Here is a 16,281-nt window from a genome sequence, read left to right as displayed (position 1 = left end):
TTTGAGTACATTGTGTTGGCTTGGGTCATATAAGCTTGCCTAACACTTTTGTTCTTATTGACAAAAGCTTATATGAACCAAGCCTGTCAAAAACCTCACTCTTTCACATACTCGAGGTGGTATTGTCATCAATCACCAAAAAGGGGAAGATTGAAAGCATCTAGGCCCCTTGTTTGGGTTTCGGTGATTAATGACAATACAAGATTACTATGACTAACGTGTGTTTTGCAGAGACAATTAAGATAGGTCATGGTAATGGAGATCAATTGGGCAATCAAGGTTGTCATGCCCCTACGATGGAAATCGTTTCGGTTTTCAAAGGATGGACGACAAGGTTAAGGATGACTAGTTCTAAGTGTCGATTGGAGTTGGAGTGACACTTAGAGTAGTTTAGGACTTTGTTTTTCCTTTGGCCGTACTATTAAGGGGGGTATGGACAGGTAGCTTGACCTAGGTGAGTCTAGTGAGTTAGGTGTGGTGCACACTTGTTAAAACTAGCACTAGGTAGCTCCACAACAGCCCTATGATCCTTTGGAGCAAACTTCATTGACATATGATCGAGAGTTGGAAGTGAATGGAGGGTCAAATGCTGACCGGACGCTGGCTCCGGTGCGACCGGACGCTGGCCGTAGGGTCCGGTCAGTTCATTTGATCAAGCAGATTGCGTTCGGTGCGACCGGACGCTGGAGTGGTCAAGTGATCGGACGCTGAGAGGTAGCGTCCGGTCGACTTCAGTAAGGTTCCAGAGAAGGGAATCTGTGACCGGACGCGTCCGGTCCGTGCTGACCGGACCCTGGGGGTTCAGCGTCCGGTCGAGTACAGTAAGGTTCCAGTGAGGGTTTAATGCGACCGGACGTGTTCGGTCAGTGGTGATCGGACCCTACCAGCGTCCGGTCAAAACTTTATCACTGGAATGCGGGTTGAACTGACCGGAGCGTCTGGTCAACATGACCAGAGCGTCCGGTCACCCCGCAGAAGCTCATAACGGTTCGTTTTCAGGCTGCCTTATAAATAGAAGCTCCACTCGTGTGTGGAGTCACTTTTGCTCATTCCAACAGCTGAGAAACACGTTTGTGAGTGCCAAGAAGAGCAAGGTCCTAGTGAGGTGATTGAGATTAGTGAATCCAATAGAGTAGCCTCTTTAGTGAATAAAGAGTAGCAAAGTGTGCATCCACCGTTCTCATTAGGCTTCGCGTGGTCAAGTGAGAGTTCGTGCTTGTTACTCTTGGTGATCGCCATCACCTAGATGGCTTGGTGGTGATTGGGAGCTTGGTGATCACCCGGTGGAGCTTGTGGGTGACCCAACTCAAGTTGTGAGCGGCTTTGGGTGATTCGCCGCGACGGAGTGTCGAAGAATCAACCCGTAGAGAGCACTTGATCCTTGCGCGGGTCAAGGGGGAGCTACACCCTTGCGCGGGTGCTCCAACGAGGACTAGTGGGGAGTGGCGACTCTCCGATACCTCGGCAAAACATCGCCGCGTTCCTCTCTCTCCATTTACTTTGAGCATTTACTTTGAGCAATTCAATACTTGTTCTTACATTCATAGAATTGTCATGCTAAAGTAAGTTTGAAACATAGGTTGCAAGTCCTTTGTGCGTTAGATTAATAGAAACACTTTTTCTAGGCACAAGGGGTTAACTGGGCCAACCGTAGGATTTGATTATTGCAAGAAAATTTAGAATTAGCTCAATTCACCCATTCTTGGACATCTTGATCCTTTCAATTATATTTATATAAATGCTTATCATGAAATTATAAATTATATAAAATAATTTCTTGGTTTAACTAAGTTGCTATAGTTTATAGCTAAATTGTGCTTGATAGTAGAAGTAACATAGGACTCATGTACTCACTCTCCCTCTCCCACTAGCTAATCCGTGTACTTTTTTATCTAGATACCTTATCTTTATCTTACTGTTATCTTTACCTTAAAGTAACGTGCACCACGTTTGTTTACCCCTAACTGAGGTCATGCAATTGCTTGAGAACTTAGTCATAATTAAGAAATCATATTCATCAATCATCTTAGCCATACGCTTTCCATGCAGAAATATAAATACAACCTCCGTATACTCACGAATGAAGTGTTACATCGATATCTTCTATGCACTTACGGAAATATTCATAGGCATGATCTAAACGGGACTCAATCGATGACACAAACAAGATATCTCTATTATTGGCAACCGAGACAAAAGTAAGTGCTCATAGCATCGCTGCCTCGTGGCTCAATACAAACATCGAGATTAATCTGATCGATTATTTTTTTTTGAAAAACAACAGTGACATATATATTCGCATGGTTGCCAGAGCAATCTTCGAGTGAGTAATTTAATTTCTTCGTCTCACAATACTTGGTTTTCTAGCTTTCTATGCTTATATCAAATTAGTTGTTACTCTCACTTCCAATGTATATTTCGTATTTTTTTCAATACATCTATATCTCTCTCTTCTTATTTTCTGCGCACTACATATTTTTTACTCAATTTTAGTGGACAAAGCTAAATTTATCTAATATGAGACGGCGGTAGTAACTGAGCATGTTCCCGCAATTTTTGTTTGTCTGGAAAGAAACAAGAGCAACCACACTTTTTATGTGATAACCTGAGGTAGCCGGGGATCTCCGGGCGGCATTTCTCCAAGATGCAAGCTGCCAAGGACATGAACCGATATATCATGCCCAGGGCTGAGACGACGAGCAAGACGCCCAGCCGGCAGGCAAGCATCGCCCGTGTGTGCATACAGTTGCACAAGTAGGATGGGAATAGATCAGATTTTCATGGAATCAATCGTATACCACCTTTTATCATATATTGATTCAAATTTATTAAATATATACATTTTTTAATATCAAATGAATGTCTCAATTTCGTATTTCTATTCCGATATTTACTCAATTCAACGCAAAATGCATAATGTTAAATTCAACTACATAACTAGAAATATACTAAGTTCATCGATAACCAAAGTGATATAAAATCAAAGTACAATTATAATAATCTCCAAAATCAAGTGAACTAAATTATAATATATAATATTTTAAAAAATGATAGGTCAAGCAATGACATTCAAATAAGAATGGTAGGCAACAAATTGCCATTTTGCTTTATCAATATTTTTGTAACTACAAAATTATTACACAAGTAGAAATTAAAGTATATGGGTATATAACATAGAAAAGGATATCTCATAAAAACAATATAGTTATCAATAAATATTTAATAATTAAATTTATCAATTAATCAATCAATATATATATAATCGTTATCATGAAATTATAAATTATGTAAAATAATTTAAATAAGCAATAAATAAATTAAAGTATTAAAATAATTTACAACAACATATGTATTAGGTTTAAACTACTAAAATTTATTTAATCTTTATGTATCATTAACAATATTAAACTAATATTAAAAGTTATTTTACATCAAATAGTTTTAAAACATCACTAGCACTATTAAATTAAATAATTAGACACTAGTCATGGAAAGAAAAAATTTAAATTAGATTCACTATAATTTATTCTTTGCAAATATGGATAAATATAGGATATTCCATATTTTTGTTGAATATGGATCTAAGATTAGATAGGAAAAATTAGTGAAAAATGAATTCAGATACATCCATTTAGTATCCACGTTGCAAACAAATACAAATATGGATATCTACTTCCTCCGTAAATAAATAATTTTCTAAGGTTTAAAATTTATCCCAAAATACTACACAAACATGGAATACTACAGAAGCTAATTATGGGTACATGCAAATGATAATTGACAAATCCAAGATATATCTTTCAGGAAACGATAGGAGAACAGGGTATATGTGTATTTTGCCAACGTTCTTAATTGGTCTGAATTTTTTTTAAACTTATTTATTATGTGGCAGTCGGACAGAGAAAATTTATTACTTTTAATAAACACGAATATTGAATAATTCGAAAAAAAATCTATTTCCATTCTACTACGCCAGAGAACCCGAGCCTCTCCAGACTAGCCCTGGGCAAATTTAACCGAGAACCAAAAACCGAACCGAAAGAACCGGAACCGAAAAATTCGGTTCCTTGTTTGGTTTCTGATATTGAGGAACCGAAATAACCGAAGAAAATTCGGTTCCTATTCTCGATTAACCGAATTAACCGAAAGAGCCGAATTACATGAATTATACTTCACTTACTTGTATTTTGTAAGATTATGTTTGGTTTATGTGTAGTGTTTTATATTTGAACTGCTATATATTTGTGTTACTATATTACTATTGTTTTCTTATATATTATTATTATTAAAAATAAATATAGTGTTGCATAAAATAACCTTAGAATAAATATATTTATTATTGTCTTAGGTCGAACCGAACCGAAACGAACGCCCTGACTCCAGGCTGCGGCCAGCGGAATCGCTGTTGCAGCGGCCAACCGGCCACTACTGACGAGCGACGACCCCTCGACAAGACAAAAATCACAAAAACCGTACGACGCCCCTGGATCGCCGTCGCTATCACATTCACATGCATGGAGTACTAGCACCGTTACTTGCGGACTTTTATATAGATTAAGGGCGTAAAGTTTGGGTGTCATATGGGTGTCGTCTCAAGGGTTAGGTACTAATAAAAAAATAAATTACAAAATTCATCGATAAACTATGAAATAAATTTTTTTAAATCTAATTAATCCATTATTAGCACACACGTTATTGTAACATTTTATTATCAAATCATGAACTAATTAAATTTAAAAAATTAATCTCGTAAAATAGTCATATTTTGTATAATTAATTATTTTTTAAATATATATTTAATACTCTGTGTATCCAAATATGGATGTAAACTTTTGCGAGAAACTACAGGCCGATGTGCTAGTATTAGTACTGGCGCAGGTCACTGTGCGTGCAGGAATCCATGCACAGATGGTCAGGTCATAATCCATCAATCCAATCACGTCTTTCGTCTCTTGTTGGAAAGGCCGCAAAACGCGCAGACGACTGCAAGGCAAGTACAGTACCTGAGCTGCTTTCAGCGGTTTGCGCTTGGGGTAATGGGATGAAGGCCTTGTTTAGATTACCCCAAAATTCCAAGTTTTTTCACTCTCTCTTCATCACATTAATTTTTAGCCACTTGCATGGAGTATTAAATGTAGGTAAAAAAAAAACTAATTGCACAGTTTAGTTGGAAATCACGAGATGAATCTTTTGAACTTAGTTGGTCCACGATTGGACAATATTTACCAAATAAGACGAAAGTGCTACTATTCATCGGGTTGAAATTTTTCTCAATCTAAACAAGGCCGAAGCTCAATTTTGGGTTGCACGTCGACGTCCTCCATCCACGACGACCCTCCCAGTTTCTCATTCAAGCCTTTAGAACGTTTGTTTCTATTACTTAGATTTTAAAATATATAGTTTTAAAATTAATATTATAAAAAACGGTCAATTTAAATGTTGGTATCTAAAAACGATTTTTAAAGACGGAAGTTCTAAGTTGTCCGTCTCCAAAATTAGTTTCAACTAAAAGTAATTCATAACTTTCATATAAACATGGACAAAGATAAATTTCTATATTAAATTATAGCTTTGGACGTGATCCGTAACTTTATTGCTGATAAGTTGTTAGAGTCCTAAAATGTTGTTTTAAGTTTACGGATTTAAAAATTTAAAAATTAAAATTACCAAAACTAAATGTTGACATAGTCTATATACCAAAGTTATAGTTCTCAATACAAACTACAATTTTGTAGATGAAAAGTATTAGATTTGAAGTCAATTGTGGTTCCAAATATGTGTTCAAAGTTCATAGATTTTGAAATTTAAATTTAGAATTCTTAAACAACCTTAAATGTTTACATAGTTAATAGGCAAAATAGCCGAATTCGTCCCTGAACTATCGTGCTCGGCTCAATTTCGTCCCTCAACTATAAAAACGTCTGATTCAGTCCCTGAACTATCGTGCTGGGCTCAATTTCGTCCCTCGACTAAAAATTTAGAGTCTCGTACATGTATGTATATATGTTACGCAAAAACATGTGTCAAATGTCTCTTTTTTCTATGTGCTATGCGTGAAAGCTGCCTACCATAAAAGGGTTAAGCACAAAAAGATTAAGCATGGATATACACATATGTATTTTAGCAAGTGACATACACGCAAACGTATTTGAAAAAATGTTTAAAAATCATCTTAGCATGATATGTCACGTTATCACAAGCATAGCAACATTAGTTTGTTGATTACAATTTACATCATGCATGCAAGTTAGATCTAATAGGATATGGAAATTATATCTAATTGGAAGATATTTTACCTATTTTGCTAATATATATTTCTGCATTCTATTACCTCCTAGAAGGTAATATGCGATAAAAAATCATCTAGATCGACGGTTCCCATTTATTTGGGAGTACCGCAGCAAGCCCTTTGGTTTGTCATACGTGGCATGTAGTTCCGGCTTAAGTTTCCGCATATATGGTCTGTTTCCGTCTATTTTCCGATCGTATTTATTCGTTTCTGCATTACCGTTTATCCCGTTACCGTTTCCGCTCCCGGTTGTCCGGCTCTCGCTCCTGTTTTCTTTAAAAAATATGAAAATAAAAATGATAGAGCTATTTTCCGTCCGTTTTCATCATTATTACGTCAATGGTGCAACTTCTTGCTTTTGTGTAGTCCTCCACATTTTTTTCATGTAACTCATGAGAAAAACTTGTTGTACTCAACTTGTTGAATTTCAATGAAAGGTCAGAAGGGGAATCTCTTCGATCCGTAGTTTACCATCAAATAAAAAATTACCTGCTTCTGTAAATGGCCAATTAACGGTGGCCATTTACCAAAGACTGACGCGCCGTCCGCCTCTATTAATAAAAAATATCCATCTCTAAAAAAATCAGAGTAGTATCTCAAGTTTATGTAGTATTAGCTAAAAGAATCAACATAGAGGGTAGAGGCTAAATGCATATGCTAAATAAGTATTAATATTCATGGCACTAAATAGGTATGGTGTAAAAACATATTTCATGACGAATATAGTAACGTGTGATGTCATCGACGTTAATATTTTTCTATATAAATCCGATTACATTTAAAATGTTTTAACTTGGTATTTTACACTAGAATTGTATATCATTTAAAGGGCGTTACAAACGCCTTCGTCCAGAAGTAAGCACTGTTGATCTGCACCAGCTCGGTGCACGGTTTTGCAGTTTTACTGCCACTATAATCAACACCAGTACACCTTTCAATTCGAGTAAAAAACATCACAAACTCCCTCTGTTTCAAAACAGTTGAGATTTTAGTTTGGACATAGAAATTTAGGAATGGAAAGATATGGGATACAGAAACAAGAAAAAGAGATACCATTTTCGAAAAAATAGAGATAAAGATCTATTGAAAAAAAAGAAAAAATATATTGAGAGAAGAAAAAATGTATTGAGGGGGAAGAAGCAGTGTCATCAAAACCATGGATGTACGACGATAAACAGAAGATTAATATACGCACGGCACGTACCATATGCACGATCCTATATAATATATCCACATCCACACGTTGGTGCTAGCATGCATGGGCATGGCAGTAAGCAGTTGGAGGACGCCATGCAAGGATTGTTGGCAATGGCAACAGGGCTCTGGTGGTACCGGAATCGCTGTTGCAGCGGCCGGCCGACGGTGACCGCTCGACAAGACGAAACGGCGCCCCCGGCCGGCATCCCATCGCTATCACATTCAAGTACGGAGTACTCTGTACTCCTACAGTACGTACTTGCTCCTAGCACCGTTAGGCTTGGCATCCATGGACACCGGTCGGACCGACGGACCAAGGAGCGAATTTCTCTCCTCCCGAACAAGTGCATGTGGGCATGTGGCCGTGCTACTGGTGCAGGTCAGGTCACTATGCGTGCGGGCATACTCCTACATGCATGGCCCGGGTGCCTGCAGGGTGGTCAGGTCACGTCCATCCACCCAATCATGTCCGTCGTCTCTTGTTGGAAAGGTAAAGGTTGCAACTTGCAAGTTGTAACGTGCAGCCGGCCGATCACAAGAGGCAGGTACGCGAGCTGCTCTCAGCGGTTTGCCGTTGGGGTAATGGGATGGAGCTCACTATTGGGCTCTTGCTCTTGCGTGTAGAGTATATAGGTGGACACTCCAATACGTACTTTCCTACTGCCTGTCCCGTAAGAGTTTTCGTGTCAGGGGCTTAAATTGGCATGTTGTAACACTTCTACCTGTAGAGGAGATATGATTGCTATTAATTGTCTAATCACAAATTGTTTTCTTTGATGTGTTGCACAAAAAAAACATGGGTTTTATAACCTATTTCTTCAGTCCCATGTTATAAAACGTAGTTTTTGGTACGTGCCTTGATATATGTTATGTCTAGACCAAATAGTAAAAGTTATAAATCTAGAAATATTAAAGTGTCTTATAATTTAGGACGGAGAAAAGTATTTAACTGACGTATTTGTTATATAAAATTAACGGTCACTTGAACCTATGCCAGTGGAGTATTAATGTTTTTTTGTTGTGTAAACCTGATGAAATATAAAACGTTTTAACTTTGTATTGCATTACTCGAATTGTATTCTTTTCAGGGCCCAACAAATAAACGCATTCGTACACTGTTGATGAGCACCAGCTGCTGCACACGGTTTTGCAGCAGTTTTGCTGCCACGTTATAATACACCAGTACACCTTTCATTTCAAATTAAAAAAAAAAACAGGTGTACACACGCGTACGTGCACGCTGACGCAGTGATGGAAACCATATGGATACGGTGAACAGGAGATGAATGTACGCACGTAGTACCATATGCACACTTGCACACACGTTTATTTTCTTGTATTGCCCGGACAGGCACGTACGTACTTACTGTGGTGCGTGCATTGGCACGTATAGTAAACTACTCCAGCTACTGGCAGACACGGGCGCACGGCACGGCCGGCGTACGAGTGACGAGTGAGCAGGAATCCGCGGCAGGAATGGACCAGTCGTCAGTCGATCAGACACGGTGATTGACCGGCTGCATTGGTGCATAGCTCGTACAGTACAACTACACGTCCATGCATGCATGGCGGCAAGGGCCAGGCACAGTACGTGCTTTCTCCCCGAGCACGTCGTAACTGTGTACTGTAATGTGTACCCGGCACGCAACGTTTTGCGTTTGTCCCATTCATGCAAACTGCGTGGCGTCGACGACCGGTCACGTCGATGCTGGAGTCGCCGGCAAGGCCTATCAGGTTGCTGTCTCGGTCTCGATCGTCACCAGTATTCCCTCGGTTCCAAAGGGAAAGAAAAAAATACTGCAAGTGGCCACCACCCAGCAGATCTTGGTCGTCCTCGTGGAGTCGTGGATACAGGTTGGCGATGATGGATGCACGGTTATCCTTTGTTTGAGAATCGAGCCCCAAACCACACAAGCAAGAGATACTAGAAACACACACAAAAAAGAAACTATATTAGAGACGGACCAACATTGGGTATCTCTGGTGACTAATTAGAGACCCGGCCAAACCATACGCTTGTCTGGCAGACTAATTAGAGACCCGGCCTAACCATACGCGTCTCTGATATTGGCTGCCGTGAGGCCACCGCCGAGGTTGACTCTTATGACACACGGACCCAAGTTGAGGTCCATCGGTGATAGAAACGCACAATATCATACATCAGGTTCAACAAAACCCGTCTCAGCTATTACATAGCTGACGAGGAGTAAGAAAGGAACTATACGGGATATTTGGGTCCATAACAGAGATAGTTGTTGTCTAATTCTGTCTCTGATTACTTACATCATAGACGGGTAGACAAGCCTATAGAAACTCGAGTCCCAGATTAGAGGCGACCGCATCAGAGACGGGTGGAGTCCATCCTCATCTATGATAGTTCGGAACACATAAACACGTTTGAAGAGACCCGATGTAGTAGCATTAGGGTACTAAAGTTCTTTCCAACACAAAAACATGTTCGGCCATCATGAGTTACGTGCATGCCATACGCTCCAGCGCCAACAACCTGCCATTGCTGAAAATCCCTTGATTTTGGTAATGGAGTGACAAGCATAGGTGGACGAACATGTTTCATGTGAGATGAACACGTACTAGTCCACACACACTAGGTTCAGCAAAACATATAAGCCATGAAGGAGAGATGGCTTGTTCGTGATGCGAGTTATCAATTAGTGAAGATGGAGGATCTTACTGAATATGAGGCATGACATAAGAACAAATGGCTAGTTGGAGAAGATCAAAGCGAGGCTTGGTTGCGAAGAAGGACCGATTGCTGGGCTGAAGGGCAAGCTAGAGGCTCGTGACATGATGGACCACCGAGGCGGTGAAGTGTGAGTAGAGGGCATAGCACCGATGAACCATAAAGTAGATCATACCATTCAAAGATGATAAAGGCAAACATTGATTTGGGTTGATAATCAAGTGGCTTCATGGAGGAACTTCATGCTATGGGCAATGGTCAAGATAGCGTCGTTGGCTACATATATGGATGACCATTGGTCATCATTTGCTGAAGATGGAAGTTGGATGCTTGAGTGGCATCACCAATATGGTGATGGAATGCACAAGGCAAATGTATATTCATAGGGCATTTTATTTCATAGGTCTAATGTTACGATTGATTAGGTTTAGGATAGATATCCGTACTGTCAAGAGGGGCTTTCTTGATTGCTAATTGGTTATCTAGTGTCACTATGTGAGATCTAACTCGCGATGCATTTAGATTGAGGGGCGTGGAAAGCAATAAGTGAAAACCTTTACAAAATAACTTTGAAATGCTAACTCAGTGCTAAAGGTGTTGTTGTCACGTTGGACAATATTTGGGGAGTTAGCCATTTGAAAATGGTTTTGAAATGGATCTCGGTGGATTGTTTCTGCTGCCAACGAAGATTGCGGTTTTGTGCCTGTGTTGTTCAGTTTTTTTTTACTGTGCTTGTGCTTGATGGCACCGGATTTCCGTTGTTGCTGAGGAGCATGACACCGGAGAATGCCTTAAGTTGAGGAGACACATGGTAGCAGATCAAGCACTTGGGGAAATTTTGAAAGCGTGGCACTTTCTCTAGTGCAGGGCACCAGAAGTTTCCGGTGATGCTCTGTGCCTCTCCGGTGCCCTCAACAGTAAGATTTTGGGGGGCATTGGATTAGTTCGTTGCGAGGCATCAGAGAGGCACCGGAGAAAATGCTTTCGGCGTGGGCAGTGAACAGAGAGCTCCTGACGACCGGAGAAGGCGCACTGGAGAAAGGCGTGCCCTGATCCAAACGGTCAAGTGACCGCTTGAGTTGGACCGTTGGACGTCAGATGGGCCGGTCAGGCTCCTCGGGCTGGACTTTAAACTGATGTTTGCCCTAGCCTGTAGGAAGGGGTGTGGGACCAGGTGTTACTCCCCTTGGCCCAACTCAAACGGAGCAAATGATCGGTAGTGCCTAACCGACCCATGTTTGTGGGCTTGTGGCTTGGAGTCAAGCAGTGCCACGTTAAAAGGGATGGTCTGGAAAATCTCGGTTCAAAAAATGTACTGTATATATCACATGATCCGTAGTGGTGACTGTGGGTGGAACAGTGACATTCAATGATGAAAAAGAATAGTAAAATGATTCAGAATGAAATATGAGCTATGGTACGAGGCTTGGGCCTTGTAAATAGATTGAGGTCGTGTTGACAATGGAGCAAGAACACTGCATCTGCATTCAGTACCATGGAGAGTCGGGGAGCGCGGTGATGACGCTCTTGACCTGCAGGTACTTACTTGCCAATGGCGGTCACGCCCATGTCTCGCCCGAAGCCGCTCATCTTGTGTACCCCCGAAGGGCGCGTCCGGGTCGAAGGCCCACACGGTGCCCGCCCGCCCGCACCGACCGCGACACCCGGTTGGCGACGTCGAGGCTCTTGGTCACGATCCCGGCGGCGAGGCCGTATTTGGTGCGGTTGGCCCGCTCGATCGCCTCATCCACCGTCCTGCATGGCTGCATGCAACAAGAAACGCAGTTAATTTAATACGCAATGTCTGGTCAGTCGTCAGAAACTCAGAATGCAACACGGTGCGCCTCTTCGTTCGTTCTGATGGATGCGAGATTTTGTCATCACGTACTTGAACTTCATGAGGGACATCCCCGGGCCGAATATCTCTTCCTGCGCGATCTTCATGTCATCCTGGTGTGGTGGTGACTCAACCGTTCCAGCTAGGTGAGCATCTTAGTGTAATAACCAATTTCTATTTGGACGGATGGTGGTTGTGCTTCTTTTGTTACTACGTACCGTGACATCTGGGAAGATGGTAGGTTCGATGTAGTAGCCTTTGTCACCCGTAGGCTTGCCGCCGGTGAGCAGAGTCGCTCCCTCGCTCTTGCCATGCTGAATGTAACCGAGGACCTTCTCAAATTGTTCCTTATCAACCTACGGTGCATGGGCCGCCGGACCGCCAGGCCGGGGAAGAAATCAATAAATGCAGGCCTTTTTTGTGACTATCAATGCAGGCCTTCTTGTCAGGATTGCTCCTTGCTAGCATTTTTTTTGAAGAAATCCTTGCTAGCATTTCGACAGGATTGCTGTTTGATGCAGCAGAAGGATATACATAAACCTGGGGGCCCATTTTGGTGTTGGCGTCGAAAGGGCCTCCAACCTTCCAGTTCTGGGCCGCCTCCACTGCCGCCTTGACGAACTCGTCGTAGCTTCCTGCATATAAACGCGCGATCCGGCCACGCCGCCACGCAGACCTCGCCCTGCATGCGTACGTGCAACATTCAGGTGGTCAGGATTACAGCAACATCAACGCATGCAATGCAACACTACCACCTTGTTGTAGAAGATGGCGAGTCGTGACAGGTTCACGGACATGTCGACGTCGGCGTCATCGAAGATTATCAAAGATTGCAACATCAATTCACGCGGAAGTGATGCATTGCATTGCAGCGATGCCCGATCAACTGCCGCCTGTCACAGTGTCACTAGGTATGCATTGGAGTACTTACATAGCCTGACATGTGGGCCACGCGCCTAGCTCGAACGCCTCCCTGGCAGCCTTCACGGCCAGGGTCCACGTCGGCTTTGTCCGCCTCTGCGACATGGGCCAGCACATCGCCCGTCCGCGGGTCCCGTGTCTCAAATGTATTGCCTGTATAAATTCAAGGTCACACAGGACAGTAACAGGCTTGCTATAGTGTGATGCAGCATATAGCGTGTAAAAAGAGTTTTTTTGCCGTCCATTTGATAAAAAAATGTTTCTCCAAAGTTTTATTGGGGCAAAATGAAGAGGAAACGAAGTAAAGGCGATCAAGAACGAAAGAAAGCATCAACGAACACTCCATTGACGAAAAGCTTGGTGAACTTGATCTCCGGCACTTTGCCACTGACGTTGCAGTTAGGCCCTGTTTAGATTCCACCCAAAAACAAAAAATTTTCAAGATTCCCCATCACATCAAATCTTACGGCACATGCATGGAGCATTAAATGTAGGTAAAAAGAATAACTAATTGCACAATCTGCATGTAATTGGCGAGACGAATCTTTTAAGTCTAAATATTCCATAATTAGACAATTTTTACCAAATATAAACGAAAGTGCTACAGTAGCCAAAAGCCAAAAAAAATTCAGAACTAAACGCGCCCTTAGTTGTTGGTCGCCGATGCTGGCCTGCACAAAGCTTCTGATTCTGCCTTTGGGTACGTCTGATGTACGAAGGCCTCGGAGACCATGGGCTTCTTATATAAGGCGAACACACAACTTTGGACTTGGACAAGTTCAATATACTCCGATGAACCGGTTCGCTGGTTGGTTTTTGGGCTGATAAGCCCGGCTGTTGCTGGTTTGTTGTGAGAGAAAAAACACTGTCGGCTGACTGATAAGCTCTAGCTAAAACCAATAAGCGAACATGCTGAATATGTTAAAATAGATAAGGATTCTATGTTTCAATAATAATAGTACTCCATCCGTTCCTTAATATAAGCCATATAGTTTTTAGCACTAATATTAATGCACGGCTTGGGGAAGGATGTGAGACCGAGGAAAAAAAGGGAAATCAGAGGCAATCTTCTCTCACCCAATCAGATTATTTCCTAAATCTAAGGGATTGGTTGGGGCATGTGCTATGTACGGTGAAAATATTTCCAAACTAATCGGCGTGGGAGCTGATACGTACCTATATTTTAGAATTTTCTTTAGAAATCTATATGGCTTATATTAAGAAACGGAGGGAGTATATCTTTCGTCTCCAATAGGTAGGGTTCTCTATTACGTTACCTGGTCAGCTACGGATCTGTCACAAACCAGAAAGCCGATCTGTTCCATTTGATTGTGTTGACGTACAACCGTATTCACACTACACGATATAGGACGCGCCATTTTTTTTTGATACCGACCGATTGTTTGAGATGCACATGTCCAAGATATTTCAAGCTTATACTTTTTTTTGCGAGGATTTCAAGCTTATACTTGAAGGATAAGGGTAACAAGGTAATGATGTTTTTGCATGGAGATATACACAAAAAAAAAAACGGGTTTGTTCAGCTAATACGATGTATAGATACCTTGTCAGTAATAGTTTAAAATTTTCTTGGCGGCTTAAGGTCCCTTTGAATATTAAAATGTTTCTTTTATTCATTAAAAGAGGACTAATGATAATTTATCCACGAGTAATTGGAATGGATATAGGTCCCACTGTTACTGCAGCAAATAAATCTGAAACCATCTAACATGCATCTTTTATTTTAATGTTCGCATGCAATGTTTATTTTTTGAGAGCAGTCCATATGATGCTAGGTATTAAACCATCTCGTAATGCCCAAAACTTATATAGCTATAGGTATTCTTGGAAAAATAAAACTTTCCGATCATTTTTTAATATCTGGTGCAATGGCCATTTTAGTCAATATAGACAACAAAAAATGATATTGTTTTTAACAAATGTCGATCAAATCTCCTTTGCGGGTTATTCAGGGGGACATACTGGCTCTAGTACTAGGCTCAGTTGCAACGGTGTGAGGATCGATAAGTGCTTAAGGTGGGGCTTGCTAAACTTTGAAGGCTGCAACACTAACACTCTTCGTGTCCTTTGGATGGCCTTCGATAGGTAGAGTTGGGGCTTTAAGTTGTTTTGTCTTAAAATATTTTGCTTGCATTGAAGTGTTGAGTTGCAACAAGTTGGTCTTATTCTTCTTTAATGCAAACAAAACTGAAAACTTCTTTCCATTATTAAAAAACATTTGGGAAATTGTAACTTTCTTGTTTCTATCTCACTACTATATTAGTAGCTAGATGATTTGTTCTTTAGTCAGGTACAAAATTGCAGAGCAAACTAAATGAAGCAAATTCTTCTAACTAAAAATCTATTTCAAAGACAACATTAACAAGTTTAAGGAAGTAGGAGTTGATCTTAAATACTCCATCCATTCCAAATTACAGTTCACTTGTACTTTGTCTTAAATCAAAACTTCTCTAACTTTAGATCATTAAAAAATGCACTGACATCTATAATATCAAAAAGTTTCATAAAATGATCCATGAAATATGTTTTGAAAGTACATTTATTTTAACTTGAATATGTTAATATATAATTAAAATGTAACTCCAAGTTTTGATGCGAAACTGAAACAATCAAGTTCATATTGTAAGAACCTATGCGAAACTGAAACAATAAAGTTCATATTGTAAAAATTTAGTTCTTTCAACCAGCATAAAAAAGAAAAAGAAAAAGATGTAAACATGACACACTACTCACCATTTCTTGTATAACTATACATAAATTCATAAAATATATTGTACTGTACAATTCAAAATCTAGTCTCTCAATAGTTTGACCAGGAGAACATGCTTTGCATGGGGACCAAGCTGCAGAATCAAAGATGATCTAGAAGATTTTTAAGTCCAAGATGTGGTATGGCTAAAGATGTAGTTTGAAGTATCTTGCATATAAGTTGTCTATTAATTTTTAAAGCTAAAGTATTGTTCACTATCTTGAAAAAATATGTATCGACATGTAAGATATTATCTCTTTTATGGAGTTATAACCACTTTATATATGATATTCTTTATGAATATATCCTTTGTCAGTTTATTCTTCACCTTCTCCTTCCCCCTTCCCTTTCCCTTTATCATTGTTCACGTCCTTCTCGTAGCTGGCATGACCAAGATCCTAATGTTCGATCTTACCATGGCTCTTTATAGCGCTACATACGATTGGCTATGCGAGAATACTGGTTCAGGCAAGTATACCCCGATGTTAAGGATAGTCTGCCCCTATGCCTTGTTAACAGTCATTGTGAAGATGAGCCGAATAGCTAGGGAACTACTTACTCTTAAA

The 16,281-nt window shown here is 40.6% G+C and overlaps 1 pseudogene; it reads right to left on the bottom strand.

The window, feature by feature from the left end:
* Positions 1–11,674: 11,674 nt before the first annotated feature.
* LOC136460124 (aldehyde dehydrogenase family 2 member C4-like) lies at positions 11,675–12,863 on the bottom strand (annotated as a pseudogene).
* Between the last annotated feature and the right edge of the window lie 3,418 nt (positions 12,864–16,281).

Source organism: Miscanthus floridulus, chromosome 1, assembly GCF_019320115.1.
Source record: "Miscanthus floridulus cultivar M001 chromosome 1, ASM1932011v1, whole genome shotgun sequence".
NCBI lineage: Eukaryota > Viridiplantae > Streptophyta > Magnoliopsida > Poales > Poaceae > Miscanthus > Miscanthus floridulus.
The sequence above is the reverse complement of the archived record's forward strand: the minus strand, read 5'-3'. Positions and strand labels throughout refer to the sequence as shown.